This window comes from Gadus morhua, chromosome 23, assembly GCF_902167405.1.
Source record: "Gadus morhua chromosome 23, gadMor3.0, whole genome shotgun sequence".
Taxonomy (NCBI): domain Eukaryota; kingdom Metazoa; phylum Chordata; class Actinopteri; order Gadiformes; family Gadidae; genus Gadus; species Gadus morhua.
In genome coordinates, this window is record NC_044070.1 from 8747456 (window position 1) to 8764972 (window position 17517).

General features: G+C 44.3%; 1 protein-coding gene across 4 annotated transcripts in view; it reads right to left on the reverse strand.

Annotated features, from left to right (window-relative positions):
* ralyl (RALY RNA binding protein like) overlaps positions 1-17517 on the reverse strand; it is a 101745-nt gene that overhangs the window by 40027 nt on the left and 44201 nt on the right. The gene's annotated exons all lie outside the window — the stretch shown is intronic.

Below are 17517 nucleotides of genomic sequence, written 5' to 3' on the forward strand. Positions count from 1 at the left end.
ATTTCAAATACTAATGACTGCAGGGAAAATTTGGTGGTAACGCTTTTGGTGCTCAGTTGGATTCAATTGAGGTCATGTCAGGTTATACCTTTATAGAGGTAGACACGGCTATAAACAGAAATCTCACTTTATTATTTGTTGAGGTTGAGAAACTTTCTGGTTGTGTAGACAGCAACAAAACTTGCTATCTGTACAGCGGTTTGGCCAAGAGGATTTATTACTCTGTCAGTGTCATTTCTGTACTGAGTGAAGACTGAGTGAGTCTTTACCTGCACATTCAATGATTGCGTCTCTCTTTGTTACGCGATAGGCCTCAGTGCACCATGCAGGCTTGCAGCTTGCAGAAAATGTGGCTACAGTTGCCTGCACATTGTTTAATACCTTCAGATGCAGTAGGTGTGGCGCCATGGCGGGAAACCGTTTGGCAACACCCTGATCCGACAGAAAATAGCTATTGCTGATCGTCGAGCTATTGATAACGCCGTGCTAACTATGAAGAAAGAGAAAGGGAGCTGAGAAACAGCGGTCCAGTGCTGGACAGTAAGGGAATTAAAACGTATAACTCAGCTTTGTATTTTTACGTTTGATAACAAGACTCCTGATAATATTTGAGATGTCTTTATGGAATTGGAGCATCTCTTTCAAATAAAAATTGCTAAACTACTGCAGGAAAGAAATCCATTATCACTATTTTTTATACTATACATCATACATCATATATATATATATATATATAATATCATTTTCTGAATGTGTTTTTCTTGCTCGTATGCAGGGCATTGTCAAAGAGTCCTGGGTCTTAAATGGTGCTGGGAGCATTAGCATGCTAACCACACAGCGTCACAGCAGGGCTGCTGGTGTGTGTGTGTGTGTGTGTGTGTGTGTGTGTGTGTGTGTGTGTGTGTGTGTGTGTGTGTGTGTGTGGGTGTGGGTGTGTGTGTGTTTATTTGTGGCGGAGGGTTGTCGGGGGCGATTAAAGGGGTAGTTAACCCTTGCGTGACCTTTACTAGATAATGGACCCCTGGGGTGAGCAACGTCCCCCAGATATGAGTCAGCCCCGCAAGTCTGCGCAAACAACTGGATGTCCTGATTCACATCTGCACCCCCCCTTTCCTCCCCCCTTTTCACCCCTCCTCCCTTCAAGCCTAAGCCTGATTATGTTGGCCGCGTGAGTAGGCAAATACATATACATGGGGGAGAGATGTACAGAAAGAGAGAGGGCAGGAGAGAGAGAGGGAGAGACATAGAGAGGGAGATGATGACAATTAGGCTAGAAGGGAATTAATTATAGAGGGAGAGGGACAGAGAAAGACAATTCATTATTGACGGAGGGGGAGAGTTAAGGAATGAGAGACATAAAGACAGAGAGTGTGAGAGAGAGGCGTGATAATGAATGAGAGACAACAAGCGATAGGGAGGGAGGGAGGGAGGGAGGGGGAGAGAGAGAGAGAGAGAGAGAGAGAGAGAGAGAGAGAGAGAGAGAGAGAGAGAGAGAGAGAGAGAGAGAGAGAGAGAGAGAGAGAGAGAGAGAGAGAGAGAGAGAGAGAGAGAGAGAGAGAGAGAGAGAGAGAGAGAGAGAGAGATCCATGATATTCCAGATAAGACCAAGATGTCTGGGAAACACATTGCACTTCACAATAGGAACACATGAAAAAGAAAACTGTTTAGAATATAATTATTTAGGCCTGAAAATAAGTTCCACTGGAAGATTAAATCCAGCAGTCAATGAAGTGTGAGAGAAAGCACGCAGTGCTTTTTATGCAATCAAAAGACAAATTTACATTCAGATTCCAATTCTAATTTGGCTCAAACTACTTCAAGCAATTATTGAACCCATCCCTCTATATCAGGGATGGGCAACTGGCGGCCCGCGGGCCGCATGCGGCCCGCATCCTCACTCAGTGCGGCCCGTATCCTCACTCAGTCAGGCCCGCACATAATAAAAAAAATAAAAAAAAGAATAATAATAATTGATTGAGTTACAGAAAACTCGGTCAAGAAAGATGAGAAGAATTCATAGAATTCAAAGGCAAACCCATGCGTTTAGTTTGCTTAGAAGCGATATCAGTCATTAAAGATATCCACTTAAGTCGCCACTACAACTACTACAACTGCTTGTTGGGTTTGAGTTCATTGAGTTGTTGCACTTAATGTTGGGCCACTGTTTTTCAGTTTTTTGACTTCATTGAATGATGATGTATGTGAGCCCTTTGCACTGATAAAAATACTGACCATTCATGTGGCTGTTTGAGCATGGAAAACATGAAATTAATGTATGTTGGTTCAATTAACATACCGTACATATGTTATGATTCTGGATAGGGATGGGCATTTGAAGAAATTTCCTTGATCGAGCATCGCTAGAGTTATCGATCAATTATCGATTAATCATTAACTTTTTTCTAGGCTATATTGAAATTCCCGTTGGTAGAAAATGCAGCATGTTTTTATCAATGAAATCTTTATTCCAACAATAATGTATGGGGCAACATTAATACAATACAGTTAACTTGAAGACCTACAACTGTTTAACAGTTTAAAATAATAAATACAGGCATTATAGGTTATAGGCCTATGCGGCGCTCGTAAAGTCCGAACAATGCGCCTACAAGCGCTCTTAAAGGTTTGGAAACGATTCAACAAGACTAAATCTGTAGCCTATTCCAATTACAATAAGTAGCCAACTTATCGGACAACAATAATCAAACAAAGGCAGTAGGCTAAAAGTGGGCATTAAACGGTATAACTGTTTTGAAAAAACGGGGGAAAAAAGGCCGACATATAATGCCTATAGGCTGCAGCCGGCGCGCGGAAAAGGCTCGCAACAAAAAGATGAGCCACCCATTTACAAACAATTGCATGAACTAGTCTATCTAAAAGGAATACCTTATTGGAACATATATAAGGCTGAACTTGTTGCTAAAATATCACAGTTTTGGCTAAATGTAACGACTCCAAGAGGCACCAAGCCGAAAGAAAAGCGGAGCGAGTGACAACACATTAAGAAAAAAAAGAGCGACTCACATACGGTGGTGACTGTCCCTACTGTCCATAGCATAACTCCAGCCTACATATTTTTGTTTAGGAATATAAGCATGTTAACATGCTCGCGGGTCAGACGCGAACGCAGCCTTGTAACTGTCAGTCCAGCAGCAGAAAACACCAGCTCTGACGGGACCGAAGTTGCGGGGATGCAGAGGTATTGTCGCGCTAACTTTGACAGGAACCTTCTTCCATTCACTTTCCACCAGTCGACAGGGTGGTATTTCTCCCACATAGTGATATTCAATTAAATGCTTCAAGACTCACAGTATGCAACACAACGTCCTTTTGATCGATAACAATATAAATTGATCGACGCATTTCTTAACGATCGATTATCGAGCATCGATTAATTATGCCCATCCCTAATTCTGGATGATTTTTTAGGTAGTGGCCATCCCCAAAATGCACCAGAATACAGGAAATCATATCTACCAAATTCAAAATTGTGTAGCTTCTCTCAGCTCACGTTTAGTTGAAGTGTGCAGTCATGTGGCCCTCCGATGGTTATGATGAAAAATGTGGCCCTCTTTATCATGAAAGTTGCCCATCCCTGCTCTATATGGAAGTGAAGTGTGGGGCCCACAAACAAACCAACTTTTTGACCAATGGGAAAAACATCCAATTAAAATTGCAAACACTGAATTTGGTAAAAGCGTTCTGCAGGTACACAGGACAACCACTAACAACGCCTGCAGAGCTGAATTAGGCCAGTATCCCCTGCTATTAAAAATCCAAAAACGATCAATTAAATATTGGCTACATCTTAAACAAAGTGACCCCCACTCCTTCCAGCACAAAGCCCTGCAAAGCCAAGAGATGAAGTCCCCTCACTCAGCTGGTACTGAGTCTCTGTCTACAGACAGGTTCCCCCTCCGCTCTGCCTCAGGACCAGTCGGAGAACATATCAATTAGACTCAACTAAATGAACACATCAGAAACAAACCTACCTCACCCATTGGAACACTAAAACACGCACACAGAGCAAAATGCAGTCTTATCTAGCCCTAAACTGACAGTTCACTGTTGCCCCCTACCTGACCATAGAAACAGGCCGACATAAGAAATCATGGCTGCCCAAAGACGGACGGCTGTGCCAGCAGTGTGAAGAAGCTGCTGTAGAGACCGAGCAGCACTTCCTCCTCCACTGGCCCAAATTCAAAAATGTCCGCAAAGTATATTTTAGCAAATTCGGCCAAAAACACCCACATCTTATCAACTCCCATGTAGACCAACTAAAAATATTAATGGGAGAGAGAAAAGAGAGCTGTCATCGCAGGACAGTTTATTTCAGCTTGCCACAACATGAGAGGATGACATGATTCTACACAAGGCCTCACTGTTTTATTTTAATGAGTATTCGTAACCTATAATGTGTTTGATGTAGCTTCTCTTTACATTCATTTACATTTATTATAATATTACTATTATTTCTATATGTACATATGTACATCTGTATGTTACGTTATATTGTTATAGGTTGTTATATGTACATATTGTTACAACTTTCTCTTTTGTAATTATAAATAATATTTGTAACACTGTAATGATTTGGCCACGCTGTTTGGTTTACCACAATAGTCATGCCGAGAGAGAGAGAGAGAGAGAGAGAGAGAGAGAGAGAGAGAGAGAGAGAGAGAGAGAGAGAGAGAGAGAGAGAGAGAGAGAGAGAGAGAGAGAGAGAGAGAGAGAGAGAGAGAGAGAGAGAGAGAGAGAGAGAGAGAGAGAGAGAGAGAGAGAGAGAGAGAGAGGGGCAAAAACAGAGATAATGACAGGAGAAGAAGGGGATGAGGTAGGGGGGGAGACATAGAAAGGGAGGGTAGATTTCCCCACAGGGTTTAAGTCATAAGGTTTTCACTGAGAAAGGAGTGCAACAGAGAGACATATACATATATATATATATATATATATATATAGAGAGAGGGAGAGGAGGAAGAGACAAAGCAAGATAGCTACACATATAATAGATGAAGAGAGAAAGGGAGAAAGAGAGAGGTGGACCAACACTGTGATGATGATCGTATGAACAGAAGGAGAGTAATTACCACTGCATGTGTAACACTAGAGTTTAAATCCCATTCTTCCTGAGAACATGGAAGCTCTGCCTCCGTGCAGAACAGTTGATCTCTCGCTCTCTGGGGTGTTTGGCCTCGGAGCAGAGTCAACGCGCCACACACGACGCCAGGGAACCAATGGCAACGCATTGAGTTGTTACATCATAAATGGAAGCGGAATGTTACATCACACATCCTGCCTAATTTTTCTTGGTTTCGGAATGAAAAAATAACCCGAAAAAAACGAAGGAGTTTGTTTTTCGGGAGAGAGATTTTGGAATATAAGCAGGGATATTATTCGAAGCAACTTACGATGGAGTATTTGTCTTTTTTTTGTCTAACCCATCGGGAATCTCTGTCTGCTGCCAAGTCTTCCACGTGCAACCTCTACCATTAGTGAAGTCAGTGTTGGAAATGTTTGGTCGCTTTAAACTATGAAAAAGTGAAAAAATGCAGAATAGCAAGACTGCCTGTCCTAAGGGCAGCAGTCTGGGGATGGGATTCAGTTTCATCGATGGTTGTCTAATACGTCAGTGGTTCCTAAACTTTGTTGGCCCATGACCCTATTTTAAGCTTGTCGAAAGATTCTTACTATCTGACTTTAACTTTTGAAAAATAGCCAGAGCTTCTAAATTGTTTTATCTCTGTGCTTGAACATGTAAGTACCAACAACACTAGCAGACAGTTATTAAGTAATTCATGACCTCTGATTTCCGAATATACGGTATGGTCATAACCTCAGGGACCTTGTATTAACCTTAAATAAATGTATTCATGTAACTACGTTATTATATATTCATCATTTTCTGAGAGCATAATCAAACATTTGTAGCTTGTAAATCAATCATCTCCCACTACCACATCTGCATATGAGGCGTGTCTACATCAGGTGTACGGGTGTGTCTCAACACCTTTGGTGAGGTCACAAAGCTAAACAGTTCGAAAACTTCTGTCTGTGATGTCACAAACCAAGATTGTTCGAACAATGCATTTGTGAGGTCACAAAGCAAGATCATTACAACATCGTCTTTTGGGAAGTCAAGATACAAAATTGTTAGAACTATTCCAGAATTTGTGTTTTTTCACAGTCACATATTAACACAATCACACCCGCATGTCGGTCAGTCTAGCAGCTTGCCGATGTCTGACACATACCACACACACACACACACACACACACACACACACACACACACACACACACACACACACACACACACACACACACACACACACACACACACACACAGAGACAGACAGCAGGGGTAAGCGGTGAATGTGTGCTGGGAGACTAATCTGAGGTGCAGGCTCATTACCCCTGGCTCAAACCGCCCGGACAGCCGCCAGCAGAACCTCCTAGACCTCCCTCTGGACCTAATGGAGCGGTCCTGTAGATCTGTCTCAACATCCCCACACCAGCCATCCATACATAGAGCCTTTACATATTTATTCATCATATGTGGTTCATATAATATAATATCATTCGGCCTGTTATATAGGCTTAAATATTTCTGCATCCTTCAATTCAAAGGAAAGTATCACTGGGTAGTGTGTTTGTGTGTGTATTTTTGGTGTGTGTGTGTGTGTGTTTGTGTGCATGCGTATGTGTGTTTGTGGATGTGTGTGTTTATATGGTGTGTGTGTGTCTGTGTATCTAAAAATAAAATCACCTGTGCTCATTCCCTCTCTCTCTCTGTCTCTCCCTCCCTCTCTCTCTTTCACTCTCTCTCTCAGTCTCTGTCTCTCTCCCTCTCTCTCTAGCACTCGCTCGCTCTCTCTCATGAAATATTAATGGCCATCTGAATCTGTACAGCTTAGTAAGGCTGTTGTGTTACCGAGAGAGAGAGAGAGAGCGAGAGAGAGAGATCAACCAACTCTGTATGAACATTACAACATACATGTCATGTGATTATCACATCAGGTGTGTAGACTAATCTCCGAGGCGAAAACGATTCCCTGAGGATGCACAGCCAACACCCACATAATGACCAATACAAAACACATACACACATATACACATGCACACAGACTCAAAGACACATAGACACACATTCCTTTCAATACACATATAAATGTACAAGCACTGCACATGGGAGGTATGTATGAATGTAAGTTAGTTCTATTTATTTGTCGCATACACAATTGTACAGGGCAATGCGTAGTGAAATTCTTATGTACCAGTCCGGCTGTAATTCAACTGTATAAAGGGCAAGATTATAATAATGATTGGGTGGTCACTGGGTGGTGGGCTAAGTGACATTGTGTGTGTGTGTGTGTGTGTGTGTGTGTGTGTGTGTGTGTGTGTGTGTGTGTGTGTGTGTGTGTGTGTGTGTGTGTGTGTGTGTGTGTGTGTGTGTGTGTGTGTGTGTGTGTGTGTGTGTGTGTGTGTGTGGGCAACAGGATTACCATCTTACAAACAAACAATACTTTTAATCACAGTTCGCCAGATGCAACCGTTCATGAAAGTATTGCTTTGTGTTATTTAAATGATGCACCACTAGCTATCCATTCATTCATTTCACAGAGTTAACGGCAGCTTCATAATGGTTGTTTTAGCAAAACAGAATCTCAGCATAACTTGAGTACAATACAATATGATGCAATACAATAGAGCGAAACAGAACAGAATATAATAGAAGACAATGGAGTGCAGAGCAGAGCAAAGCAGAATACAGTTCAATAGAATAGTATAGTATAGACTAGAAATATGTGAAGTGAGTTTGCAAACAGTAGCCTGTGCTTCTTCCTCGGTGGGTGTGCACGCTGCTCCTGGTCAGTGTGAGTGTTGCCCCTCGTTAATGTATGCAGATATCCATGCTCCTCGTGTGTGTGTGTGTGTGTGTGTGTGTGTGTGTGTGTGTGTGTGTGTGTGTGTGTGTGTGTGTGTGTGTGTGTGTGTGTGTGTGTGTGTGTGTGTGTGTGTGTGTGTGCGTGTTGGCGTGCGCTCTGTTTCAGGTCAGTATGTGTGGGTGTGCAAGGTGGGTTAGGTCAGTGTGTGTTGGCATGCTCGCTGCTCTGTGTCTGGTCTGGTGTGATTAATGAGAGAGCAGACAGACGAGCTGAGTGCATTCTAATCACCACCAAGGACGAGAGACACCGGCTAAGATTAGGAGGGAGAGAGAGAGAGAGAGAGAGAGAGAGAGAGAGAGAGAGAGAGAGAGAGAGGTATAGACAGAGTAGAGAGAGAGAGAGAGAGAGAGAGAGAGAGAGAGGGGGGTATAGACAGAGTAGAGAGAGGGAGACTCATGTCAAGGGAGGGAGGGAGGGATGGATGGAGAGGCGTGAGAGGGGGAGGCTGATAATGAGACGGTGAAGTTGAAGAAATGAAGGAGGGAGAGAGAGGTTATATTTGGCAGACCGGAGGTTGACTTACGTTTTATTTAAATCCTCTTTTCAGCAGGTTTTATTCCTGACGCCTCCTCTCTCTCTCCGACCAGACAGACGTGCTCTGCTTACACTGGAGCAGTGTGTGCTAGTGTGTGTTTGTGGCGGAGTATGGGACTCTGTGTGTGTGTTTATCTGTGTTGACTGTGTGTGTGATTCAGTTTCTGTCTCGACGTGTAGGTATGCTTGCGCATGAAAGTATGTGTCTGGGTGAGTTTGTGTGTGTGTGTGTGTGTGTGTGTGTCTCTATTTGAGTGTTTGTGTGTGTGTGTCTGTGTTTGTATGTCTGTTAGTATATTTCTGTATGTGTGGCTGTGTGTGTGTGTGTGTGTTCGTGTGTGTGTGTGTGTATGTGCGGTAGTATGTGTCTGTCTGTGTGTTTATGCGTGCGTTTTGCATGTGGACTGTGTGTGTGGGTGTGTGGGGGGTATGTTTGTCTGTGAAAATATGTGTCTATGTACGTGTGTGTCTATTTGAGTGTTGTGTTTCATGTGTGTATGTGTGGGCATGGTAGAGTGTGTTCCGCTGTGTGTTTTAGTGTGTGTGTGTGTAATCTTTTCAGTATTATTATATTATAGGTACACATAGCAAAGGCATTCGTGACCATCCATACTGATGAACACACACACACACACACACACACACACACACACACACACACACACACACACACACACACACACACACACACACCGTGTCAGCCTCAGGTCCTGACCAAGAGAACAGGACATAAAAGCAGAGGGGGGGGGGGGGCCTTGAGGGGTGAAGGGGGGGGGGGGGGGGGGGAGTTTGGGGACCTGCCAAGTTTCACTCCAGCGGATCAGGGAGCATTGGCGGGGGGCCCGGCTCCACACTGCGGCCCCTCCAGGGCCCCAACCCCCCCCCCCCCCCCCTGCCTTTACATCACCCGATCAGGAGGTCTCTGCTCCATTACAGGGGTTTCCAATGTCCAGGTCGCGACCCCATACTGGGCAGCACCCTCTCCTTCGGAGCGGTCCGCCAGAAGGCTACAGCCGACGTGTGTTCATCATGGCTTCTCGTTTGAATGAAAAGGGGAATATTGCTTTGTGGACAATGTGGCGGAGTAATGTTATCCACGTTGCTTATTTTGAGACGGTAATGAGGATGTTTTGCTTGTTTTACTGCACAAAATATCGCCTCACAAACAACCAACAAATGACGTTGCTAATTTGTTCAATGACTTTTAGGATTTTTAGGTCACCTGTCCAGTCATTGATTTGTTTGCGGGGTCTTTCATTCATTCATCCATATATTCATTTGGTGGCCATATTTCACTGTGCAACAATGTCTCAGAGGGGATGCTCCTTATTAAATCAAATACAATTAAATTAAATCAAATCAATTGATAGAGCACCTATAAAAACATAATGGCAGTTGACCAAAGTGCTGTACCATTAAAGGAGCCATAAACAACATACAAATCCGAAAGCAACAAAGAAATGTAACTCAGATACTCTGTTACATGAGAAGGGGTTTCAGGACAGGATTTAAAAACAGGCAAGGCCAGCCAGGGTTTGTGGGCTTCAACTATAAATGCACGACCTCCCCGATGCCTCAACCTCGATCTCCAGACCACTGAAAGCAACAGGTCAATGGTCCTGAGTGACCTTGATGGGACGATGGTTGTAAAAGGTCAGAGAGAAAGTTTTGAACAAGCCCATTTCACAATTTGCAAGCAAAAACTAAAACCTTAAAATCAATCAAAGACGTATGGGGAGCCATTGAAAGCAGGCTAGTACGGGGGTATTGTGCCCTTGCATGCATGTTCCTGTTGGAGGAGAGCAGCATTCTGGACCAACTGCCATTGTGAGAGGGAGGCCAGACTAGCGCCAGCAAGAAGGGCGCTACAGTAATGAAGTCAGGGTGAGATGGAAAGCATGTATAGCGATTCAAAATCATTAAGCTTTATGAAGGACTTGACCTTGGATAAAAGCCTCAGCTGGAAGGAGCTAGATTTGAGCACTGATTCGATCTGTTTTTCCAATTTAAAATGAGGGTCCATTATCACAGCCAGCTTCACAGTGGGTGTTGCAAATGGTTTCAGGGAACACAGGTCAAGCTGAGGGATATAACAGGCTATATGGACCAAATATCAGGACTCCAGTTTTACTCTCAATAAAGTTTAAACAATGCTAGGCCGACCAAACTTTGATGTCCTTTAAAATAGTTTGCATCACCTCGTTTCAACGACAGGTAAATTTGTGCATCATCCACATAGCAGTGGAAAGAGATGCCATATTTTCTAAGAGTGGTCCCTAAGGGGAATAAATAAAAGAGAAAATAGGATGGGCTCGAGAATGGAACCCTGAGGGACTCCGCACGTCATAGGCGGAGCGGCCGATACAGATTCACCCAGGCTGACAGAAAAACTTGTGTCGGACAAGTAAGACCTGAACCACTTCAGAGCAGTAGCTTTAATGCCAACACGATGCTCCAGGTGAGGAACGAGGACACTGGTCTACTGTGTCGAATAGGGCCCGACCGATATTGATTTTTGAGTGCCGATGCCGATTATTTTCAGAGAAAAATTACGATTTAATCGGCCGATTTAAAAAAAAAAAAAAAGCATATAAAACGTAGTTTTTGATACCTTAAATATACTTTAAACACTTTTGACGAATATGTGAATTGAATGCCGAACCTTTGAGTGTTTCAGAATACATTTACAGTCAAAAATGAGTGTAATGTAAAATGTAAAATAAATAACTAACTCCCAATGTGCTGCGCTCGTGAGCAGTGACTAACACGTGCGTGCTGAGCAGTATGGTCTCACCATTAGAGTCTACAGTATAACAAATTAACATGGCCTGGGACCTAAAGAAAAACAGGCACAACATGCTCAAACAACGCGTCTTGTGTACATTGGTGAGGTGAGCGCGCAGCTGCCTGAGCGAGCGTGCTTTCATGTTGCACGGTAAAATTCAATCTCCTCTTTTTTACTCCAGCTAAAGTTGTTAGTTAGCAAGGCGAGTAGGAAAACAATCTGCAGGATACTAAGCGCAATAACATTTAAAAAAAAAAAAAAAAAAAAAAACGGTTGTAATCTGCGTCTTTTTGGCCGATGCCGATTATTTTCAAAAAGGCTATAATCGGCCGATTAAATCGGCAGGCCGATGAATCGGTCGGGCCCTAGTGTTTTTAATTAATTAATTAGTTAGGGTTAGTACAACACCTGGAAGGAGACTGCTTTTAATAATTTTTTGGATGTGTGTTTAAATAGTTCCACAGATCACTTTGAAAAATCGAGGGAGGGCAAATGACCAATCATTCCCTCTAAAAGAGACAGAGATACAAGCTCAAACTGGTTAAAAACAAGTTTGACCTGTCCATGACTGCCAAGTGGCAGTCGTGGAGGGGTCATAAGATGAGTGCTCTAATAAATGCAATCTTGTCAACAAAGAAGATGAGAGAAAAGAAAACAACCCCAGTGAATCTTATGGGATGGCAGAGGGATTGGAGTTGGCATGCCTACAATATGCTGACTAGACACAATCTCAAGGCTTAGAGATACAGTACCCCTCCCCCCCCGACACACACACACACACACACACACACACACACACACACACACACACACACACACACACACACACACACACACACACACACACACACACACACACACACATATACACATGCGCACACACACACACACACACACACACCCTGTATCATCCCTCTCTTCTTCCTAGTACACACACTCTCTCCCACCCTGTGAATATGCTCTCTCTCTCATCCTCTCTGTAAATACTATCTCTCAGCATCTGTGTCTATAATCTCTCACTCTTACTCGGTGTCTATAGTCTCTCTCTCTCTCTCTCTCTCTCTGTCTCACACTCCGTTTGTGTTCATAATCTCTCTCTCTCTTCCTGTGTTCATACACTCTCACTCCCACAATGTGCGTATTCTCTCTCTGGCTCTCTTGTGTGTTCCTGCCCTCTCTCTCTTTCCAACAACAATGTGTGTGTACTTTCTCTCTCGCCATGCAGCCTCTGCTGCTGTTTGTTTGGTGCCTCCTGTGCAGCGCGTGATTCATCATCCTGGCTCCTGAAATGACGATTGATTGCGACGCCTGCTCCTTTTAATCCTCTGAGGGGGCCGGGTCTGTGTGTGTCTGTGTGTGTGTATGTGTGGCTGTGTGTGTGTCTTTGTGTGTGTATGTGTATGTGTGTGTGCCTGTGTGTGAGTGTCTGTGAGTGTACGTCTGTGTGTGTGCTTGTTTGTATATGTGTGTGTCTGTGTGTGAGTGTGTGTGCATACATGTGTTTGTGTGTGTGCGTTTGTGTGTGTGTGCCTGCATATATGTGTTTGTGTGTGTGTGTGTTATTTCCGAGGTTGTTGTCCTGCTATCACGATGTGGCTTGTGGTTGGTGATCCATCACACAAAAGCCGCTCGCTGCGCTCATTAACATCACAATGCCTACAGGAAGTGGAATGTTTCCAGACAGGAAGTGGAATGTTTCCAGACAGGAAGTGGAATGTGTCAGGACAGGAAGGAACAGTGCCCAGACAGGAAGTGGAATGTTTCCGGACACAAACTAATACTGTCAGAACAGAAGTAGAATGTGTCCGGGCAGGAAGAAGTAGTGTCAAGACAGGAAGTGAATGACCCCATAAATTAAGTGTCCAGAGAGGAAGAAAAAGCAAACTCTTTCGCACCCTAAAGCTGTAGTTAGCTCTCTCACTCTTTTAAATCATTATATTCAAATCGCTCTCTATCTAGCTCTCGCTCTCGCTCTCGCTCTCGCTCTCGCTCGCTCTCGCTCTCTGGCTCTGCCTCTCTGTGATATTACTCGTGACACTCTCTCTCGAACCAGAGGCTTCCCATCAGCCTCTGCCAATCAGGTCACCCACCTCCTGGCGACACCACCGAAGAAGAAGATTTGAGATTCTGTAATTCCCATCACAGCGCCGCCGGCAACGGCAACATCAAAGAACTCTATTTGATTATTATTACCAACTCATCAAGTATTCCTGGGGAAATAAATATATAAATGAAAGGGAAGATCTCCAGGCCCAGCTGTTTGGTATTCACGGCGGGTGCAGGTGCTTCGAATTCTCCAGGTCTGAAGATGCCGCCACTGCAGAGCCGATGATTCCGAGGCCTAGTGCATGCTGGGAGCACTCGGAGCAAAATTACTGTTAGACTTTGTCCATGGCAACCCGCCGTGGCCAATGAAGGGAAGAGTAGAGCACAACCGCCCACCCACGCAAACACCCCCTACACACGCACACACACGCACACACACACGCACGCACACACGCACACACAAACATGCACACGCAGGCACACAAACACACATGTACACAAACATGTGCACACATGTACACACACACACACACACACACACACACACACACACACACACACACTGATACACACAAGCATCAACACACATCCACACCTAGGCCCCTCCAAATCCCACATATGTGCGCACTCATACACATCTGGAGAGGTATCTGTGGATGGGGCCGAACACACATCCCCTCAGATGTCTTTGAGTGATGTGAATGCCACTCTTGTTTGGCCGTCACCATGGATACACCAAATGACATACAGGATGGAGAGAGAGAGAGTCTAAGATGAGGATGAAAGGATTGAGAGGGAGAAAGAGAAGAGAGAGAAAGAGAGAGAGGTAGTGAGACTATAGAGAAGAACTCTACACTTCTACACGCTGTAGGTTACATATTCGGGAGAGTCTCTCACCCGAGCCCAACAACCAATGAGAAGATGACATGGCTTTAAACCCCCCCCCCCCACCCCCCATGACCAGAGTGTTACGCAGCACTTCTGCATGTGTCTTGGACCCACTTGAGCCTAAACCCTGCGTCTTGTCCCCCCATGAACATGTAAAATGCATGTCAGTGAAGTGAATGTTGCTGAAGCTCATGTTACTGAAGTGCATGTTGCTGAAATTCATGTTGGTGAAGTGCATGTTGGTGAAGTGCATGTTGCTGAAGTTCTTTTTGATGAATTGCATGTTGCTTATGCACATAATAAAATGAGGAAAATACAGAGCAGGATAGTCTAGTAGTGGCTAGGCTGTTTGGCTTCCAACCAAAAGGTTCTGTGTTGGATCCCAATCGTCCACAACCTACCTTAACGCATTGTTGAGCACAAAACACCTCACCCCCTAAAACCTGCACCTCAATGACGTGGATCTGACTTCTGCATGAGTCACTGTGCATTAAAGCAGCTGACATAATAGGATATAGAAAAATAGTTGGGATTAGGATATACACCATAATAGGTCCTCTTGGTTTGCGATTTCGTCCATCTCAGTTGGAAACAGAGTTTTATAACAGTGTACTGTCATCTTAAAAATGTGGTCGATAGGGTTTACATGTTTAAATGTGGTCGATAGTGTTTGAATGTGTTTGATAGTGTTTAAATGTGGTCGATAGGGTTTAAATGTGGTCGATAGTGTTTGAATGTGGTCTATAGTGTTTAAATGTGGTCGATAGGGTTTGCATGTGGTCGATAGTGTTAAAATGTGGGCGATAGTGTTTAAATGTGGTCGATAGGGTTTGCATGTTAAAATGTGGTCGATAGGGTTTAAATGTGGTCGTTAGGGTTTAAATGTGGTCGATAGGGTTTAAATGTGGTTGATAGGGTTTACATGTTTAAATGTGGTCGATAGGGTTTACATGTTTAAATTTGGTCGATAGTGTTTAAATATGGTCGATAGGGTTTACATGTGGTCGATAGGGTTTATATGTGGTCCATAGTAGTGTTAAATGTTCTTTTCCCTCTCTCTCCACCTCATCCCTCACTCTCCACCTCAAGCTGGTGTGTGGTGAGCGTTCTGGCGCCGTTTGGCTGCCGTGCATCACCCAAATGGGTGCTACATACTGGTGGTGGTTAGTGAGGTCCCTCCCCCCCCCCCCCCCCCTTCACTGTAGGCGTCTTTGAGTGTCTAGAAAAGCGCTAAATAAATTCAATGAATTATTATTATTATTACTGAGAGACTACACAGAAGTTCGTACATGGAAGGCGACGCAAGGTTGAATGAGTTCCTCGTTCGTTCCGTCCGAGCGCACAGGGCGAGTCCTGATAACTTTATTTCCGCAGACCTTCACGGCCATTATGGTCTCAAAGGGCTTCACAGACCCTTAGTCGAGCGGCAGCCACCTACTTACCCTAAGACCTCTGAAAGGACAAAGAGAACACCCCGAGGGAGGACGACCAGAGGGATTTGTCCTTGAAGGGACGGGTAGGTGGTGCACCCGGCACGGCGGGCCCTGCGTAAAGGGCATTCTCCCTGCTCACAGGCGGTGTCTGTTAGATCGTTTCCATCCCCTCTCGGAGCGAAACACAAAGAGAAAGGGCCGTCGGTTAGAGTGCGGGGTGAGGCCGTCCTTCATGTCAAATCAAGAATGTGTTTTCCAGCGGAAGGAAATCAGAGTCAAATTGTCAGCAAGGTCGGGTGTGCGTTGAGTCTTAAATGATTAAGATGTTTTTGGTTGCGTTTGACCTTTCAAATCACCGCTACCAAATGCAGGCCAAATTGGGCGAAAAAGCAAACAAAGAAATAACGGGAATGAAAAAGAACAACCAACCAACAAACAAAGAGAAATGGTGAAATAGTTTAGAGAAATCACCTCTGCAAACTGAACATTAATTAAAGTGAAATGACAAAGTAAAGGGAATTTATACATGTATATATAACAAAGGACTTTTTCATGACTGAACAAATGCTTAACATTTCCCATTGTCCCTAGCAAATCACAAATATTTGACATCACATAAAGCACATTTTGTAGCAAACATGTATTTTGAGTTCCTAAGAGGCCACGTGATAAAACCTTCATCAAAGTCCCAACTATCGGCCCATTATTCTCCTACATTTGCCTCTTTGCTCTCTGAAATCACAAACTGTAAAATAACAGGGCGGTGTGTTTGAATAAAACTCTCCTGGCCGCAATCTGCGTTATTATACATTCATGAACCTTCCGTCCTGCTTAACAAATCTCCAAAACAACTATCTCGTCTCTTCTTCTCCTTCTTTGAGGCGACGGCATTTTTCAAAGCTTCTGATTAAAGTCCCCCTAAAAAAACGTTTTCCTTTCTTTTCTTTATTAAAAGCTACGACCTGGAGAGAATGGACAATTTTTGGCTCGGTCATGCACCGGTGTCGTTACAATAACTGTTGATGCTTTTCCCATTCTGGGTTCTGTGATGGCTCGTGATGGTCTGTTTTGATACCGGCCAGAACCGTCTCTTACGCAGACAGAACCGTGTCGACCGTACGGACGTGAATCCTTTTGAAAGCGACCGGGGGTCGACCGCTCAGGCGGCTAGCATGCGACTTTAATCCAAGCTAATTGCTCGGAGCCGGGCGCTTACCCTGCTATTAGCCATGTAAGCAATACGCTGTAGTGCCGCGGGTTTGATTTCAGCCAGTGTTCCGATGCAAAACGTCATTCCACCTCCCTTGTTTTACCCCACTTCCCTGTCTCTCTTCCCTCTCTACATTCCTGTCTCTCTTACCTCTCTGTCCATAAAGTCTGTCGAGCCCGGACACACTTTTTTGTAACTCACATAGCACAACCTGAGTGAGTTGTTAAACATTCTTTACAGAAACATTAATGACAAAACACAAACCAATCCACCTCTCCATAGAACTAGCCCAGTTGGGGAAGTGCAGTGTGTAGATCTCGCAGTGTACCTCGGCCTATCAGCAAGGCACGCCGTTGGTGTGGTGCTATTTCAGTTCGGCAGCATCGTCGAGGACTTTGACATACTTTCATGGGAGTTGGAGTGGCTCTCTGGTACACGCTGGAATCAAACTGTGCTCGCGCTGGGCGCGGTTTGCGTTAATGGATACCACTGGGAATTCTTTCTTTCCCCCCTCTCCCTCCAAACAGCGGGAGGACAACAGCACACACACTTGAGCGTTCAACAGCCAAGGGAGCAGAGATGTAGGATGCCCACAGCACTACAGGTCCCCATGAGGGACTATTCTATTCTATTGAAAAAAATTGCCTTCTTCCAGCTACTTTCATCCCCTTAACC